The 18428-nt window shown below is 38.6% G+C and overlaps 1 long non-coding RNA gene across 1 annotated transcript; it reads left to right on the plus strand.

Annotated features, from left to right (window-relative positions):
- Positions 1-40: 40 nt before the first annotated feature.
- LOC307192984 lies at positions 41-15949 on the plus strand. The gene is made up of 3 exons (XR_013830201.1): positions 41-337; positions 3574-3670; positions 13734-15949. It is a non-coding gene; the product is annotated as an uncharacterized lncRNA (long non-coding RNA).
- Positions 15950-18428: the final 2479 nt, after the last annotated feature.

Raw genomic sequence — 18428 nt, forward strand, 5'->3', positions numbered from 1 at the left:
ACGTCTCGCGCAGGCGCCTTCAGCTCCGGGGCGCTGGACCGGAGCCGATGAGGTGGGCCTGCGGTGCCGGGAGTGAGCTACTACGCGCGCTAAACGCCGCGTCGGGGCGGTGAGCGCCTGTCGGGTGGAGTGGTCTCATCTTCCGAAGCGTGCTCCTCGAGCCTGTGCAGCCCCCCAGGTTGCAGGGCCCGGTCCCCCGGTCCCCGTGGGCGCCCACGCAGGTGGCGCCTTCCCGTCCAGTGGGCGTGCGCTGGAATTTGAGGAGGCCCAGTGGAGAACGTTGAACCCGAGTATAGACACCGTTGGGGTTCCCTCTGCTTGATCCAAATGAGATGGGGTAAAGTCACAGTACCTTTCTCTGCTTCTATGTTTTACCTGCTTTCCGGGGAAGGTGAACCCAAGTAACGCTTGGGTTGCTTCTGACGTAATAATTCAGCTGGTGGCTACAGCATCCCCGGTCCTTTTCATGAATGTTTGGACAGTGCCACTTACTGCTCAGAACGTAAATCCCACGGCTCTACCAGCTCCCAAACTATACATTTACCCTACAGTTAGGGCTGCATCTACAATCACTGAGATGCAGTGATGTACAAACCGGGATGGGATCGGTGATGAATTGATTTGGGGGTAACGCTAAAATGATATGGAAGACAAAGATTACTATAAGGAAGGAAGCTTTTTGAGAGCATATGCTTTGGATTCCTGGGAAAGGAATGAATTGGAAGCACACCAGGCATCTCCTATTGTAAATGGTGGGTCTGGTTGGGCATTTTCATTTAATCCTTGTTAGGTCGAATTTTTCAAATGTTGACTACGGCTTAGAGAATTTAAACTTCCTAAAGAAATAGTAAATGGTAGCCTTCCAATGATGCCATGCTGTTGCCTGGATAACGTGGATTTAATGCTACTGCATTTATACAGCATGGGTCATGCCCGTAATCCATAAATTAGAAATAGAAGCTCTCTGCCCTCAAGGAGCTACAGGTACACAGGAAAAGGTAAATGTTAGCATAAAACAACTTACAGTACAAGAGGTGTTCTAAGGTATCATCTCCTTGTACCTGGATAATTACGGTAGTCTTCTGGCCCGCCTTTCTACTTCCCCTTTATTTCTCTACTTTCCAATTCCTTTCAGCAGCTGGAATGATCCTTTTAGAACCTGCCAGTACATACCATTCCTCTGCTCAGAACCCTTTACCATTTTACTCAGATTACAATTCAAAAGCCTCACCATGGCTTCTAAGAAAGAGCTCAGTCTGGATAAACCACATCTACAGCTGCTGTTCAGAGTTCATCAGACCCTGTCCAAGCACACCAAGCAGAACACTCAGGACCTACTGTTCCTTCTGCGGGGACCGCTGCCCTCCCAGGTACCCACGGAACGTGCCCTGTCACTTTCCTCCGTAGCTGCTCAAATGTAACTTGACCTGACAGTTCTTCCCAGACTGTCCATCTAGGAGAGCTAACCCTACACACACACGCGCACACACACACACACACACACACACACACACACAGTCCTCCCACTGCTTTATATGATCACTTTCCACACATTTGTTGTCTGTGTCTCCCTTACCTCTTTGGCTCTACTGGAATGTCCCATGAGAGCAGGACTTTTGTCTCATTTATTCACAGCGGTACTGCCGTCATCTAGAACAGAGCGCTCCAGTACACAGTCAGCACTCAGTAAATACTTGGTGAATGAATAAGTGCCAAATGAGTGTTAGGATAGTAATAAGGAAATTCAGAAGAAGTCACATGTTGCCTGGAGTGGTCTGTGAAAGCTTCCTTTAGACGATGGAATTTAAATGATGATGAGGATTCACACTGGGTGGGTGGGGGCTGTTTGGAAAGGGGGAAAGTGGGGGGGAAGGGTAGTCCGAGCAGAGTCAACCAAAGTAAACAGAGACACTAGACAAGGCAGTAATCAAATCTACAGTAGTTCTAGATGCTGACCTCTAAAAGTATAACCAAAATAGGAAACTGCTAATAGCACATCTCTGAAAATTCACTTTGCCTCATCAAGGCTAGTTTATCTTTCCCTCTTTACCAGCAAATCCCATCCTTCTTAGATTGTATCCATCAGATACTGTCAATTCCAGACTGACCAGGAAATATATTTAGAGAATAGTTGGAATTTGTTTTAAACCATGAAAAAGAAAATATCGAAAATAGCAGAGAATTAAATGTTTAAATAAAGCATAAGTGACACATGCATTTTAAGTTTTCTCATATACATGAAGGACAAAGAAAATAATAGGGCACAAAGAACCAGCTGGATTAAATGTCCCTGCAATTCCCGTTGCAAGTCTAAAGGTATTATGTATGAAGAAAGAAGAAAATCGAATAGTTTCACTTTCTAAAACTATCCCAATTTCAGCTATGACAGTGCTTCATTATAAAGTTATGTTTATTTAATTCTTTGCCATAATTTTTTTTTTTTTTTGTGGTATGTGGGCCTCTCACTGTTGTGGCTTCTCCCGTTTGCGGAGCACAGGCTCCGGACGCGCAGGCTCAGTGGCCATGGCTCACGGGCCCAGCCGCTCTGCGGCATGTGGGATCTTCCCGGACTGGGGCACGAACCCGTGTCCCCTGTATCGGCAGGCGGACTCTCAACCACTGCGCCACCAGGGAAGCCCAGCCATAATGTTTTAAACCACCACATAGATACATATATATATAAAACAAGAAATAAAATAAATTATATATATAAATATATAAGTGGGTACTAGTCATCAGTAATTTTTATAAACCTAATCATAAAGATTAGCATGACTATTGTCTTTTGATACTCAAAGAGTTTATTTATTATGGGAATTGCTCTTTAGGAATCCAGGGTAAACTTTTTATTAAATCAAATGAGTAGTACTTTAATTAAATATTATAAATATTTTTTAATATAAAGGTCAATGTAATGGACAATGTTGTGTCTCCCACAAAATTCATATGTTGAGTTCTAGCCTCCAGTGCCCTAGGATGTGACTGTATTTGAAGATAGGCTCATTAAAGAGGTAATTAAGTTAAAATGAAATAACGAGGGTGGACTCTAATCCAATCTGATTTGTGGCCCCATAAAAAGAGGAAATGTGGATACAGACATGTACAGAGGGGAGACCATGTGAAGACACAGCCAACACCTTGGTCTCGAACTTCTAGCCTCTGGAATTGTGAGGAAATAAATTCTGTTGTTTAAGCCACCCAATCTGGTATTTTGTTGTGGCAGTCCTGGCGAAGTAATACAGTCAGTGACATATTTTTACAGGTCACATATGAGCTGTATGAGAGATGATCTGGAGAAGTACTTGTTATAGAGGACGCATTTAACCAATACTGACTGGTACATTGCTGCCCATTTCCCCCTGTGATAACCCTTGTTGCCAAACAAAATTAAAGATGTGCAGCTATGAATTGGTTATAACTTCTAAGAAATTCATAGTCCTGTTGTGTCAAAAGCCTTTGGTGTCCTGACTCATATGCTCAGCATCCTTTCTAGTTTCTGACTCACTGGGGGGACAGTTTCACGCAAGCTTCCACTCTTCTCTCTGACAGCTTCTCTCCTCTGCGTTTTGCCAGGCTGCTCTGCTTTCTGCCCCGAGGCGCTTCTGACTTTGCCTACCCGAGGCCAGCAGTAGCTCTCTCAGCTCACACCATGCACAGCTTTGAAGTGTTGGTGAGTTAACACTCCTGGGTCAGCTTTCAATCAGGAGACAGTAGCCAATGGGTAAAGGTTCTTGTCTTTCAGCCTGTAACAAGATAGTTTTGTAAGACCATTCTCCATGCTTCTTCAGAGGTCCTGGTGAAACTGAGTTCTGGTTGCCCACAGCAGCAACTTCAATAACACACTCTGGTATCATCTTCTATCTCTTTCTCCCCATTCCCTTACTGCTTCTTACTAGGATTACCTCCCAAATGACCTGGCTGCACACAAGTAGTTGTCTTAGGTTAAGCTTTGGGGGAAAACCAAGCTACGAAGGTTGGTGTAAGAAGAAAGTCTCAAATGCAGCGTCTCAGTTCTCTGGAACTGGGTCGCTCAGCAGTCAGGTGGCGACAGGGGTACTTCCTGGTGTGCTATGGCATCAGGGCTACTAAGGCGCTTCCTACCTGTGGTGGATTGAATATGAAGATGAATCATTCATCTTCGTGGTTGCTGTGGCACTTGAATGGGAAAGGGACAATTGTACTTATAAGGCTGGGGGATTTTCCTGGCTTTTTTTTTTTTTTTAAACTTTCATGGTCAGCTAGCTGTCAACTCAGGGCTCACCATGAGAGCTAGAAAACCCCCATATCAATATTTAACTGTGGATATGAATGATTAATATTGGAATTGCAGTGCATGCATAGACTCATGTTACTGTTTTTAAAATTTAGCCTAAACATACTGTTGCAAAAATATCCATTACTGCATGCAGTAGGGTTAAAATAGACACACAGCAATGAAATCAATAAGGACAAATAAAGTCAAAATAATTTACAGTTATAAAGCAAGAATACGAGCATTCAGAACCATGACCAATTTGATTGATGGTATACTTTTTGACAACTTTATTGAAGAATAATTGACAATCTGCATGTTCTTAAGGTGCACAATTTGATGTTTTGATGTATGTAGATACATACAAACATCTCCAAAATCAAGGTAATGAGCATACCTAGTACCTCCAAAGGTTCCTCCTGTCCGTTTATATTCTGTCCCGCAGACCCAACCCTGCTGCTACCCTTTCTGCAAGCAACCATTAATTTGCTTTATATCACTATCCATTAGTCTGAAATTTTAAGAATTTTAAATAAGTGGAAACCTATCTTATATGCTTTTTTTGTCTGCCTTTTCCCACTGAGATTAATTATTTTGCTGTCCACCCATGTTGTTGTGTTTATCAATAGTTAATTCCTTTTTACTGCTAAGTAATATTCAGTTGCATGCAGTGTACACTTTATCATTCCACTTGTTCGTGGACTGTTCGGGTTGTTTGCAGGTTTGGCTGTTATTCATCAAGCTGCTTTTGAGCCTTCATGTACAAGTCTTTGTGTAGACAGAGGTTTCATTTCTCTTGGTTAAATACCTAGAAGTGGAATGGTTGGGTCATATAGTAGGTGTTTATTTAAATTTTTAAGAAACTGCTAAACTGTTGCAAAGTAGTTGTCCCATCTCATGTTCCCACCAGCAACACGTAAGAATTCTGGTTGCTCCCCATCCTTGCGAACACTTGGTGTGGTCACTCTTTTGAATTTTAGCCATTTTAGTAGGTGTGTAGTATTATCTCACTGTGGTTTTAATTTGCAATTTCCTAATGATTAGTGATATCAAACATCTTTTCATATGCTTATTGGCATCCTATATCATCCTGTATATCTTCTGTATTTCTTGGTGAAGTGTCTGCTCAAATATTTTGCCCATTAAAAGAATTGGTTTGCTTGTTTTCTTACTATTCATTTTGGGAGTTTTATATATATATATATATATATATATATATATATATATATATATATATAGTTTTATATATATATATAGTTATATATAGTTACAGTTATATGTATCTATATCTATATACATGCAAATCCTTTGATCAGAAATGAGATTTTGAAATATGTTCCTGAACATATGTTGAGGTTCCATGTTGAGGTTTCCTTTATCATTTTCTTTACAGCATCTTTTATAGAGTAGAAGTTCTTAATTTTAATGTGGTTCAATTTATAATTTTTTTGGTAGATATGCTTTTTGTGTCATATCTGATTAATCTTTGCCTAACCCGAAGTCACAAAGATTTTTCTTCTGTTTTCCTTGAGAAGTTTCATAGTTTAGGTTCTACATTTAGATCTGTGATCCCATTTTGAGTTAATTTTTGCTTTTTTGATGAAATTTTTAGTTCGCCTTTGTTTTTGCAAGTTATTTTTGTTGGATTTTGAATTTTAGGATGATAGATGTTTTCCATTCAATACTTTAAAGATGTTTCAGCAGAGGATCTTTCTGCTTGCATTGTTTCCAATGAGAAGTCTGCTGCTTAGGACCTACCAAAGGTGAACATTATTCTTGTGGAGTTTTGTTCTTATTGTTCATATGTCTTCAGGACATAGATTGTGACCATTTAACAGTTACAAGTATATTATTTTAAAGCAAGCTAAACTTAAATTCCTCAATAAAATTGATTGCTTGTATTTTCAAATGAAATCAATAGAAATGGCCCTCCAGAGACATACTTTTGGGTGTGTCCTTAGCCAGGGCACCACACTGTACATCTTCAGGACCTCTCACATTGATGTCTTAGGAGACAACCTTGCAGCAGTGGTTAGATGGCTACTCTGCATCTTTGGAATAAAACAGTCACCACTTAGCAGAACCTAGTGCCTGGCAAATCAGTCTTTTACCTATTCTAAGGGGAGAAATATTAAAGGAATTCTCTGTCAGGAAATTTTGCCCAAGATGCTTTTATGCAAATGATAAGTTTTGATCCATTGATACAATTAAATAAATTAAAAATTTATAGTTAGTATCGAAGCTTTCATTTGACCATAAGATACATTATTGTTTGTTTTTTAGATTTTTTTTTTACTGACTTCTGATAAGGTGCAAGCTTTTATTACAATATTAGCCTGATTTGTGGAAGTCACTCTAATATTTGGTTAGTTAAAATTGCAGTTGAGGCAATGTGTTATATTTAATACTAGAAAGTAGGTAAAAATCTCAACTCGCTTGCAAAATGCATAATGAAACTCTTCCAAGAAATTAATAGCATAATATATAGATATACTTAATATGTAAAATAATATTCATTCCTTGACATAGAAACTGCTTTCTAAATACATTATACTTTTGCATTTCAAAGAAACAAAGAATTAAAGAACCAGGAGGAAATTTGTTCTGTTCTATTTCTCTTTGTAACTAATATTGGACCAATTCATGACAGAAAGGTAGGTTTTTACCTATTTCTGTTTTCTCTGTACTCTAGAGAAGTTTCTACAGTTGAATAAATACAGTTAAATAAAACCTGGATAGGTAAATGATATGGCTGTTTTCTTTAATCTTTTAAGATATTGTATATAAGTTTTAAGGAAATTACTTCTTTCAGCTTAAAAGCTAAAGCCCTGAAACTGAAATATTGTAATCAATGACCAATAAATCAAGGATGTGGTTTAATGTGAAGGATTTTCTCTGTTCTTTGAATTAGTCTTAAGAATGAGATTTTGTCTTTTCTTATGACAAATGTGTTACTCAGCTATGTTTACCATGAATTGCTGGTTCTTTGGATCATGTCTATTATGCTGATGGTTGCCACCCTGATTACCCCATATCACAAAATTTTAGAGTCTTTCTACTGGAGTTCTTACTGGATTAGTGTTCAGTTAGAAGGTATAATCAAGTCCATAAATTGCTAATAGAACTGTTGGATTTAGAAAGTCTCTTTCCCCAATACCCTCTTAGCAAATCCCTCCCCACCTCTGAAATTCTCTTAATCAGTTTTCATTACAACTCTATAATATGTGACCATGATTCAGCTGCCTTTAGTTTAATTTCATCACAACAGCCTTTCATAAAATAAGCTTCTCATTTCTTTGGATATATATATATCCATTTATTTGATTATCTAATTCGAACAAAGGCTCTGTTACTCTGTTTATACTGTGTGTGATTATTTTAATGTGATTTAGGTCTTAACTGCAATGTAAATTCTTTTTGAAGTAGAATGGCTAGCTTTCATTCACTTAGACATTTAAATTATCTGCAATAGGACTAAAATGGAAAGAGAAATATTACTTAAAACATCTTGTAACAATAGTATACTGGATTCATCAGGGGAAAAAGGCTGGGGACCAACTACTTGGAGAAAAATTGTAGCATTTTGATTTATTCCTCTTTGGCATGCTATCATGTAGAAGATGGTGTTTTCCCTTACCTTTCCCCCCTAATTTTTTGTCTTAAGTTTGCTAGGAAGAATGGAATAAAAACAGTGTATTTTTCAGGCTTATGCGATAACAGGAGAAATTCCATTCACATGTGTGGCAATATAGGGACCAGGGAATAGCTGACACCACATGCACTTAAACATGAGACACAGGCTCTGTTTCCAAGGGCACGCTACTGAATATAACCTCGGTGAAGAAAACCCGATTCTGGGGAGATGTAGTGCACATTACCCTGCAAATAAGACTCAAATTATCTTAAAGCCATTTAAAAAAATAAAGTGGCATTCTCATATTATATTAAAGGTCATTATTCAAAAGAGTTTTGAGAATACCAAGAGTTGTACGCAAGCTGCATCTTCTCATTAAAATGGTTTGGGGGTAATACCCACTGATTATTATCCATTATTATTGCTATTGGTTCTGGGACGGAAGTACAGTGTCGTCATTCCTTAAAAGCCAGTGGATTGACACAGAATTTCCAGTTATCGGAAATAGTGAGAGTTATCTATTACATTGCCAAATTTGGTCTTTTGCTACCCGTTGGGAATTAACATTTGGTGTGCTGGAGTACCTTAATTCTTACCAAACATAACATCAGAGGTTTTAACTGCTTTGCACACATTTGAGGAGGCTAGGGTATTTGGACAGTCTGAGTAGCAAACTCAGTTTTGTATTGAATTAGCTGCATTAAGCCAGGTAATCCCTCTGAAACACATTCTGTTGAATAAGAGATGCCAATATGGAAAAGATTCATCCTCGCTTCTAATTTAAGTGTCCTGCTGGGATAAAGGGTTTTGTAGCAATACAGTCTGACAGCTGGTTAGTTAACAAACTTTCAGTACCAAAGTGATTGTAAATAGACTGAATTGGACTTGTGGTTTGGAAATAACACTTCTTACTAGCTGTGTGTTTTTATTAACTTCTATGTGAAACTACATGTACACACACATATATATCATGCTCTACCTGTGTGTGAGTGTTAAATGCTTTTGGTACAAGGTTAGAGTTGTTTAAAAGATCCGTTTTCACTCTGTGTAGTAGGTGATTGTTAGCAAGACACGGCTTTAAAACATTGCTTAAATTACTCCCTCATGTACTTGTGTGCTATAGCTACAGTATTGATGACCTTTGATCAAGTTGTTAGGGAACAAGGGTAGCAAAATGAATACTGCCTGGAAATCCAGAGATCTGAATTCTAGCAAGGCTCTGCCACTGTCACACTCTATAACTGAGAAGTAGCATCCTTCCCAAGAGCCCTCACCATTGTCCCCTTGCTGAGTAGGTTAACAATCCCATCTCGTGTGCTACCACAGTTTTTATACTCACTTCTGTTTGCTTCTATTAGAACACTAATCACAGTGTTTTCCAGTTTCCATGCTTCTCTCTCTCTCTCTCCTTTTACTGGTCTGTGAGCTCTAGGAAGGCAGTGACCATGTTTTCTGTTTACCTTTACTGTCTTATGTAGTACTTTCTGTATAGGGGGCACTTAACGCATATGAGCTGAACGAACAGATTTGTATGTGAGGGAGTTGGAATAGAGTATCTTGAATAACTCAATTCTGTTTGTAACTTGATAGTTGGTACAGTTATTTAATACAAATGGTCTGTAATAAATTTAGTTGAGTGAATGATTGCCAAAGCTACCATTGGGATTATACCAGATTACAAGTTCCCAGATTGACTGGGTTTGCCTTGGACATCTGAGGTGTGTTATTCATTGGTTTGTGACTTATTAAGAATAATTGGAATATTTCAGAGTCATTCAATCACATTATGAACCTCAACAACGGAAGAAACATTTTTTATGGCTGTTCACAAAAGAGTACAGTCTGAAGGTTATTTTGTCTTACCTTTAAAAATGGATTTCTGAGTATTAATCTCTTTAGATCTTGGAGCACATTAGTTACTGATATTGCTAAAATGGGCAGCGATGCCATACTTTTAAATTTTCTTGAAAGCTCCAATGAGAACATACATGCACAATGTAGTTCTGGATGGTTGAACTATCTAAAGGTATGCGAATTTAGAGGTAGTGATATTTAGTATAGGAATGTGATTTTGAGACTCAAACAAAAGGATTATTTTCGTCCTCCACTTTCATGTAAATGTAGGGGTGGGTCTTCATCTGGATCTGAACCTTGGAAGAAAGTCAGCAATTTGAGGATTGAACTCAACTTGAATTGTTTCCTTTTCTTTTGTGCTTAATTAATAGGCTATGCTTCAGACTACTGGTCAGAGAAAATGCCCCAGACATGTTTTATTCTGGTATTTCGGGATTCTTTATTTAAATATTTATATAATTTTAATTTTACTGTCTTCTTTAAGTTTTAATCTTCTTTATGATTATGAAATATATCCACATAGTTAAAAATTCAGAAGTTGCAGATGCATATGTGATGAAAAGTTGATCACATACCCCTGGTCTCATTTGGTTTAGTTTCCCCTCTCCTAAGACAGCCAATGTTAGCGGTATCTTAATATATTTCCAGATCAGTTTCCTATTCTGTTTTTTATTTTATGAAATCATGTAATTCTCAGTTTCCAGCAAGCTTCTTGAGAGCAGGGTTGATGTCTAATTATCACAGTGTTTTACCCAAGCAAATATGTGTTGAATATTTCAGTAAATCATAAGCTCAGCTAAGGCTATCTTACATGAATATTTATAATACTCATTATTAGTGGCAATACACTCCCTAATCGTGTTTCTCTTTCTGAACCTTCAGTCATTTGGTTTCACTAGGCTGGATTGTATCCTCTTCTACAGTTTTTTTTTTTACAAATTCTATAGTCCTTCAAATTTTGGATATACGTTTTAACCTCATTATTGTTTCATTCTCCTCCCCATTCTCTGTCTTTACATACCTTAATGCTTAATACCATATGGGTTACACCAAATTATCACAGTCTCTTATTATCCACTTTTGCAGATGTACAAAGAGTTCCCATATGCCCCACCCAGTTTCCCCTATATTAACATTTGCATTAGAGTGGTATAGTTATTACAATTGATGAACCAATATGGATACATTATCATTAACTAAAGTCCATAGTTTGCATTAGGAGTCACTCTTGGTGTCTGTGGACTTGGACAAATGTATAAAGACATATCCTGTATCCACCATTTAAAGCGCCTAACATAGCAGTTTCACTGCCCTAAAGATCCCCTGTGCTCCACCTACCTATCTATCCATCCTTCCCTCCCTCCCCCACGAACCCCTGGCAACCACTGATCTTCTACTGTCTTCATTGTTTTACTTTTTCCAGAAGTTGTATAGTTGGAATCATACAGTATGTAGCCGTTTCAGATTGACTTATTTTCTTTAGCAATATGCATTTAAAGTTCTTTCAGATCTTTTCATGGCTTGATAACTCATTTCTTTTTATCGCTGAATCATATTCTAGTGTATGAATGTACCACAGCTTGTTTATCCATTCACATTTTGAAGGCCATTTATGTTATTTTCTGAAGAATAATTTTTTCCCTTATGTGATGTTTAAAAGATTAAGTAAATGCAGAAGTAAAAACTGTAGCTAACATAGTTTATTATTTCCAGAAACAAAGGACATTAGAAAATATGCCTCATGGTGAAACATTCAATTAAAACCTCTTTAGCTCTGAAATCAATATTTCATCAATATATGACAGGATTTAGATTTTGAAAATAAACACACTCCTTTTGTAATCGTAAAAAATAATTTTTTAATTTCATTTTCTGTGTAATCAAAATCTCCAAGAGCATGAGAGTGTAGAGAGAAATCTTTTCTTATGGATGTTTATCTCATTATTACATCTCAAAAATTTTTTTAGTAGGAAAGTTTTTAATGTATATTTTGTTAAGGCTTATATTATAGAGTCCTAGAATGTACAAAGGGAGCTTAGAGTCCTCTGGTCCAATCGGTCGCCAATATCTGAATTTCTTCTCTGACATTGAAGGCAGGTGGTCTTAGAGCATATGTTTAAATGATAGGAAGCTTACTCTCTTACAGATCAATGGGTTTCATTTTTTTTAGGTAACTCTAATCATTAGAAAAGTCTTCCTTTTATTGAACTAAACTCTGTTTTCCCATAGTTTATACCCATTCATTCTAATTCTACTCCATGAATCAGAAAGAAGAAATTTAATCTTTTTTCCCAAGGATAGTCCTTTGAATATTCAAAAGAATAGAATCTTTAGCTTTATTATAGCTAAAGATAGCTATAATATCTCTCTGCATGTCGAACTTCCTGAGCTCCTTTTCATCTTAGATATCTTCCCCTGAATGGTTGTGCAGATGCCACTGTTCAAAACCATTTTGTGGACGCATGCCCAAGTTTTTCTCATTCATTCATTCGCTCTGTTTTTGAGTGCCTGCTACCTGACAGACTTTGTTAGATGCTGGGGATGTAATGGTAACCACTTCCCTGGCGGTCCCGTGGTTAAGACTTCGCGCTTCCACTGCAGGGGGCACGGGTTTAATCCTTGGTCAGGGAACTAAGGTCCCACATGCTGCGTGGACAAAAAAAAGATGAAATGTATTTCCAAGGGGTGAATACAGACCAACAAAAAAGTAAAATCAAGTAACAGTAAATTGTGATGAAGGAAAGAAACAAAGGGCCAAGACAGAAATGGATGGGGTGGGGAAGCAACTTCAGAAAGGTGTTGAGGGAGGACCAGCCTGAAGGAGAGAAATTCAAAGGAGGAACGATCCAGGTAATCGTGGTCATATGTGCTAGAGCTCTGAGGTGGAAAGGACTTCAAATTCTAGAAGCTGAAAGATCACTGGCATTAGAATGCAGTGAGAAGAGATGCATGTGATGGTTTTAAAATATGTCTGCGCATCTTTTCCTAAGATGGAGACTAATTTCCGTCCCTTAAATCTGGGCTGGACTTCGTGATTCTCTTCTAATGAATGGAACGTGGCAGAGGTGATGCTCTGTGACTTCTGAGGCATGGTCATAAAAAAAAAAATAGCTTCCACTTGGTTTGCTCTCCCTTGGATCGATCATTTGGAGAGAGGTCAGCTGCCATGTCATGAGCTAGGAGCCTGTGGAGAATCCCTTGTGGGAGGGAACTGAGACCCCCCCTCCCCTGCCCCCGAGCAAGCGCCAGGCTATGCCTGTGAAGGACCCATGAGAATGAGCCATTTTGGAAGTGGGTCCACCTGCCCCGTCAAGCCTCCAGTTGACTCAGCCGCAGTCAACATAGTATCCACCGCCTCCTGAGAGACCCCAAACCAGGACCACCCAGCTAATCCACTTCGGAGTTCGTGACCCCCAGAAACTTTAAGACATACCACATTTATTGCTGTTCTGAACCGCTAAGTTTTGAGATAATTTGTTGTGCAGATAACTGATAGAAAAGGGATGTGTGAGATAATTTGTTGTGCAGATAACTGATAGGAAAGGGATGTGTCAGGCAGATTGCTTTTGGCTTCAAATAACGTAAGACCCAGTGAAAAGCATCTTACGGTGAAGAGTTTATTGGCGCCCTTACTAAGAAGTGCACAGGTGGGGCTTGGTCAGTTCTGTGGTGCAGTCACATCCCCAGGTGCTGGGCACTTTCTGTTCTGCCCTCTGTACCAGGTCGGCGATGGCCCCTCACAGAACCACAAAATTGTGGCAGCAGTTTTCAGTCATTACCCGGACGAGAGAGGCATTTCCTCCTGTGTGTGTTTCTACAGATAAGGAATATCTCTCCCTCACAGTTGGTGGCCAGAACTGAATAAAATATCACACATAAACCAGTGTCTGGCAGATGAGATGGCAGGGGCTTTGGATGACACCTCGATTTCTGGCTTAAGCCACTAGCTGGAAGGTACTGTTTTTTTTTTTGTTTTTGTTTTTTCTTTTTTAGGTCATGTGGGGAAAATCAAGAGTTCCATTCGGTATATGTTAAATCTGAGATGTCTTTAAGACATACACACTGAGACGTCAGGGAGCAGTTGGCTATTTACATTTGGAGCAAAAAGAGATAAAAATGTAAGCGTCATCAGCAGAAAGATGGTTTTTGAATCCATGTAGTTGATGACTTGAGCACAGGGGAGTGGATGAGAGGTGACAGCAGGCCCACAGCCAAATCTGAAGAACCTCAACATCTCAGATCTGGGTGCAAGAGGAGCCAGTGAAGGGAAACCCGGGTAAGTAGGGGAGAGGAGGGCAGGCAGAAGATGGCATCCTGGAAGCCGCAAAGGCAGCACATTTCAAGGAGGGAGTGGTTAACTGTGTCCTTTTTGCCAAAAGGTTGAACTAAATGAGGATGCATAAGTGACCTTTGGGTTTAGCACAGGATGCTGAGGAAGGAGGTGGATTCATAAGAGGACAAAGGATTCATGGGGCCTGAGTGATTAGAGACAGCATGCAAATACAACTCCTTGGAGTTTGGCCCTGAGGCGGTAAGGGTAGCTATAAGGGGATGTAGGATCAGGAGATGGGGCTAAAGTCAGAAGACACCAGAGCACATCTCTATGCTAATGGGAACTTTCCCTCATAGAAGAAGAGGATGATTGACAATACAGGAGAAATGAGGGACCGCCCAAGGTGTAAAATCCCCGAGAACAGTGCACACATTTATGCACATTCCTATGTAACTTTAATTATTAGAGTACAAATAAAATATCCATTGTTTAGGGAGAGTAATTTAAGCAGTATGTTGGATCTATTAACTATTTCTCGGAGAAACAATTTGCAAAGTGGCTAAAAATCCAGACTGCTAGAGCCAGATTTCTGTGGTTTCAAATCAGCTGTGTGACCTTGAGGAATTTACTTAACCTCTCTGTGCTCCACCTTCCTAATTTTTATAAAATGGAGATAGTAGTAAAAGTACCCACCTCATAGGGTTGTCATCAAGGTCACCTTAGTTAATGTACATAAAGCATTTAAAGCAGTGCTTCGTCTATGGTAGATGCTCTGTATGCTAGGCACCTACTTGATAGTATTTGCTGGGTTTGGTTCTACTAAGTGATTTAGGCTAAAGGTACTGTTATCAGGAAAAAAATATTGATTTAAATTTTATTATTTTTACGTGATATGGGGGTTATGCATAGAAAAGTATCATTTTTAAGATGCAACCTCAAATAAAAAAGTGAAATTTACATTTTGAAAGATCGTTATCCTAGCATCATTAAAATCAATTGGTTAGTCTTTATTATTTTCTTCTTGTAGGAACTCTTGCCTTGAAATATAAAACTTGACAAAACATGATGACTAGACATTCATCAAAAGCATCCAAAGGATATTTGGGGGGAGGCAGTCAAGGTGCTAAATTAAACAACATAGTACAAAATGGGAGATGGATTCAAATCTTGTACTACGTGCACAGCACTTTCTTCCTCCCTTGCTGAATGTTAATTCCCACCCTAGAATGTCTAGCGGCTTGCAGGAGTCTGCAAAGATAGAACATTTATGGGAATTAATGCTCGGTGGGTATACAACACGGGGACCCCGAAGAACTAAAAAAGCATGAATAAATGTATTCCAATTACAGGCTAATGCAGGGAATGGGTTTATGGTGCTTAGAGGTCTGGATCAGCTCTCTGACAGCCTGCAGACATTAGGAGCCCCTCATGACTCGCCTGCGATGTGGGCATTATGGAGTGATTTTTACTTTACTGCCTTTTCCATCAGATCATCCCCTTTCTTTCACACACAAGGTTAATTCGCTTCTTGATCACATTATTTCCTCGCTGCTCTTTGACAATATAAAAATTCTGAGCGGACAGCTCAATCCCTCTTCCATCTCAGATTTGATTGTTATGGTATTACCTGGCGTCCCTCAGAGGCCTCCAGCAGCCTTTGCCGTACTTTATGACACTTAAATGGCTTGGCTACAATTTCTCCATCTATTCACGAAATGCTGTTAATAACTCATTTCCAAAGAGGCCCTTCTTCATGGCTTGGCATTAAAGGAATTTTTATTAGGTGCCAGGATAGGTGACACACAGCCCCAGTAACCAAAGAGTTAATTAATCTGTTGAAATTTATTGCCTTTTATACTGCACTCAGTGTGACAGTCCCTAAGAGAAACAGATACTATATTTACAACCCAGGTTGAAATATTCAGTAATATAGTCTGCATACTGACCTACTCCATCAGTGTATGCCTTCTGCTGGAACGTCCATTAATCACAGAAGATGGATTTGTATAATCTGTCTTCTTTCTTATTCTGAGATTCCAATAAATATTGAAATAATAATTTATTGATTACCTTGCAATATAAATGTGTGGTAAAGTCACCCAAGACATTTGCATGGTATGCGTTTTGGAAGTTCTTGGCATTCTGTGGGAATAAAACGCAAAGCTGTAATAGGAGTGACATGGAGCACTCTTGTAGGCAGAGCACCGAACTTCATTTCATATTGTGTGTAGGGAAATGACAAGGTAGTTTCTGGACTACCGAAGGTCGAAGCCACAGCCACGATAACTACATTCTCCAAAGTAAACATCGTCAGTATTTATTATCACATTTGCACCTTACCTTCTTTGTGTTTTACCCCCACATATTTTAGACCACAAATAATTTCTTTGTGCCACCTTTCACTTGTAAGACCACTTCTTTCCTTCACGTAATACAGGCAAAGATGAAAAGGGTATAGGTATGGTGGGTACTATCTTCCACTTAATTCCAGTAACATCTTCTGGGACCATTTTATAAATTCTCAGTCTGGATTGTATATTTCCTATGACTGTTGTTTGCATAGTCCTTTGGGTTCTTGCCCTAAATCTCAGTTCACTTCTACAATTTCCATGAGTTTTTTCTGTTACTTATGGGTCAATGATTTTGTCATAATTTAGGATCATGATAATTTTTGCATCAGATCTGATTTGGTCCAGAAACATTGGAGAAATATATGAAAGGTCTTATAGAACATTGAGATGTCCTTGTGAATCAAGCACAACTATTGTTAAAAACTCAGAAACTCTGAATGTCCTTGTGTCTGGATATATAATATTATGCTGTTTGGGTGAACATGAGCTGAACAGCCAGCACTTCTGTTCTGCACATGTACCAGCAGTATTATACCTTAGGGTTTGTCGTAGGTGCAGTTCTAGCTGAATTCAATCACATTCAGTTAATGTAGCCCTCTTCCAGTCTCCATAATAATTCATCTCAGTTTTGGGCAACTCTTTATGATCAGGATAACTCTGCAGAGTGGATGAAATTCTAATGTGTGAGGTTTGTTTTCTAGTGCTTTCCTGGCAAGGTTAACCAGATGGTGAAATGTAATAGCTTGGAAGATCCAGTTTTGATATACAGTCAATCATTTCTGAAATGATAATGAAAAAGCAAAAAGGATCAGAGCTTTTCAAATTCACTTTTTTTTTTTTTGCGGTACACGGGCCTGTCACTGTTGGGGCCTCTCCCGTTGCGGAGCACAGGCTCCGGACGCGCAGGTTCAGCGGCCATGGCTCAAGGGCCCAGTTGCTCTGTGGCATGTGGGATCTTCCCGGACTGGGGCACGAACCCGCGTCCCCTGCATCGGCAGGTGGACTCTCAACCACTGCGCCACCAGGGAAGCCCTCAAATTCACTTCTTTGGTCATGAAATTGAAAATATACTTTTTTGGAGGCAAAAGAAGTATCTCATCATAATTCCCCTGACATTTAAACCTCTTGGCTATATATTTCTAAAAGAAGACAAAGTATTTTGAAAATTTTGCCATACATTTTTATACAGAATATATCACATTTTTTCATGTGAAAAATTATGAAACTTTTTAATGTCACCTGAAAGCGTTTCTGATGTAGATTTCAAAATAAAATATATTTTCTTAAGTGTTTTTGGTAACAATAATACCAATTAAGTTGTGTATTTCTTCTATATTTTATTTTGATGAAACCTCAAATCAGTGATAACCAATATAATATAGAATCAAGTAGTTCCTGAACCTTATTCTGCTATAAAACTTGCTAATTTGGCACAGATATTATTCTTGAAGGTGGACAATATATAGTTTTTTCATCAGGTTTGATTTCTAGTGATTCGATTATTTTAATTATGGATTAATTATGGATATATATATATACTTAAGTATCTAACAAAAGAATTATGTTGATGCATTCGATTATTTCTTTAGTGATGCAGTTGGCTATGAGATGGCATATTACCACACAAGTATTGTACTGCTCTCCTTATTTTTTTGGTCCATTTTACTCATTGGTGTTAATAGCTGCTCCTTGTTCTGCTCATGTAAAGTCACATATTCTGATTCAAGCTCTCCCTGGTGTTTGGCTAATTGGACTATTCATTTGAAGTATACCATGTTTTATTACCTTATCTTCCATGGTATTTTACATTTTGGATTGACTGATTCTAATTCCTGTTTCACAGTAGTATAATTTCACAGTAGCACAACCTTGGGAATCCATTAAGTTTGGCCTTTAAAACACTGCTTTATTTTTCCCCACACAGCAGTGAAAAGCTGTGGCATTTTCCAGCACCCACATTGACTCCCTTTTTCTAACAATGCTACTTTCCCTTCCCTTCTTAATTTAAATCAATGCAACACAATATATATTTATTAAGCATCCATTACATGGCAAGTTCTGTGT

The sequence above is a fragment of the Stenella coeruleoalba genome, assembly GCF_951394435.1.
Source record: "Stenella coeruleoalba genome assembly, chromosome: 10".
NCBI lineage: Eukaryota > Metazoa > Chordata > Mammalia > Artiodactyla > Delphinidae > Stenella > Stenella coeruleoalba.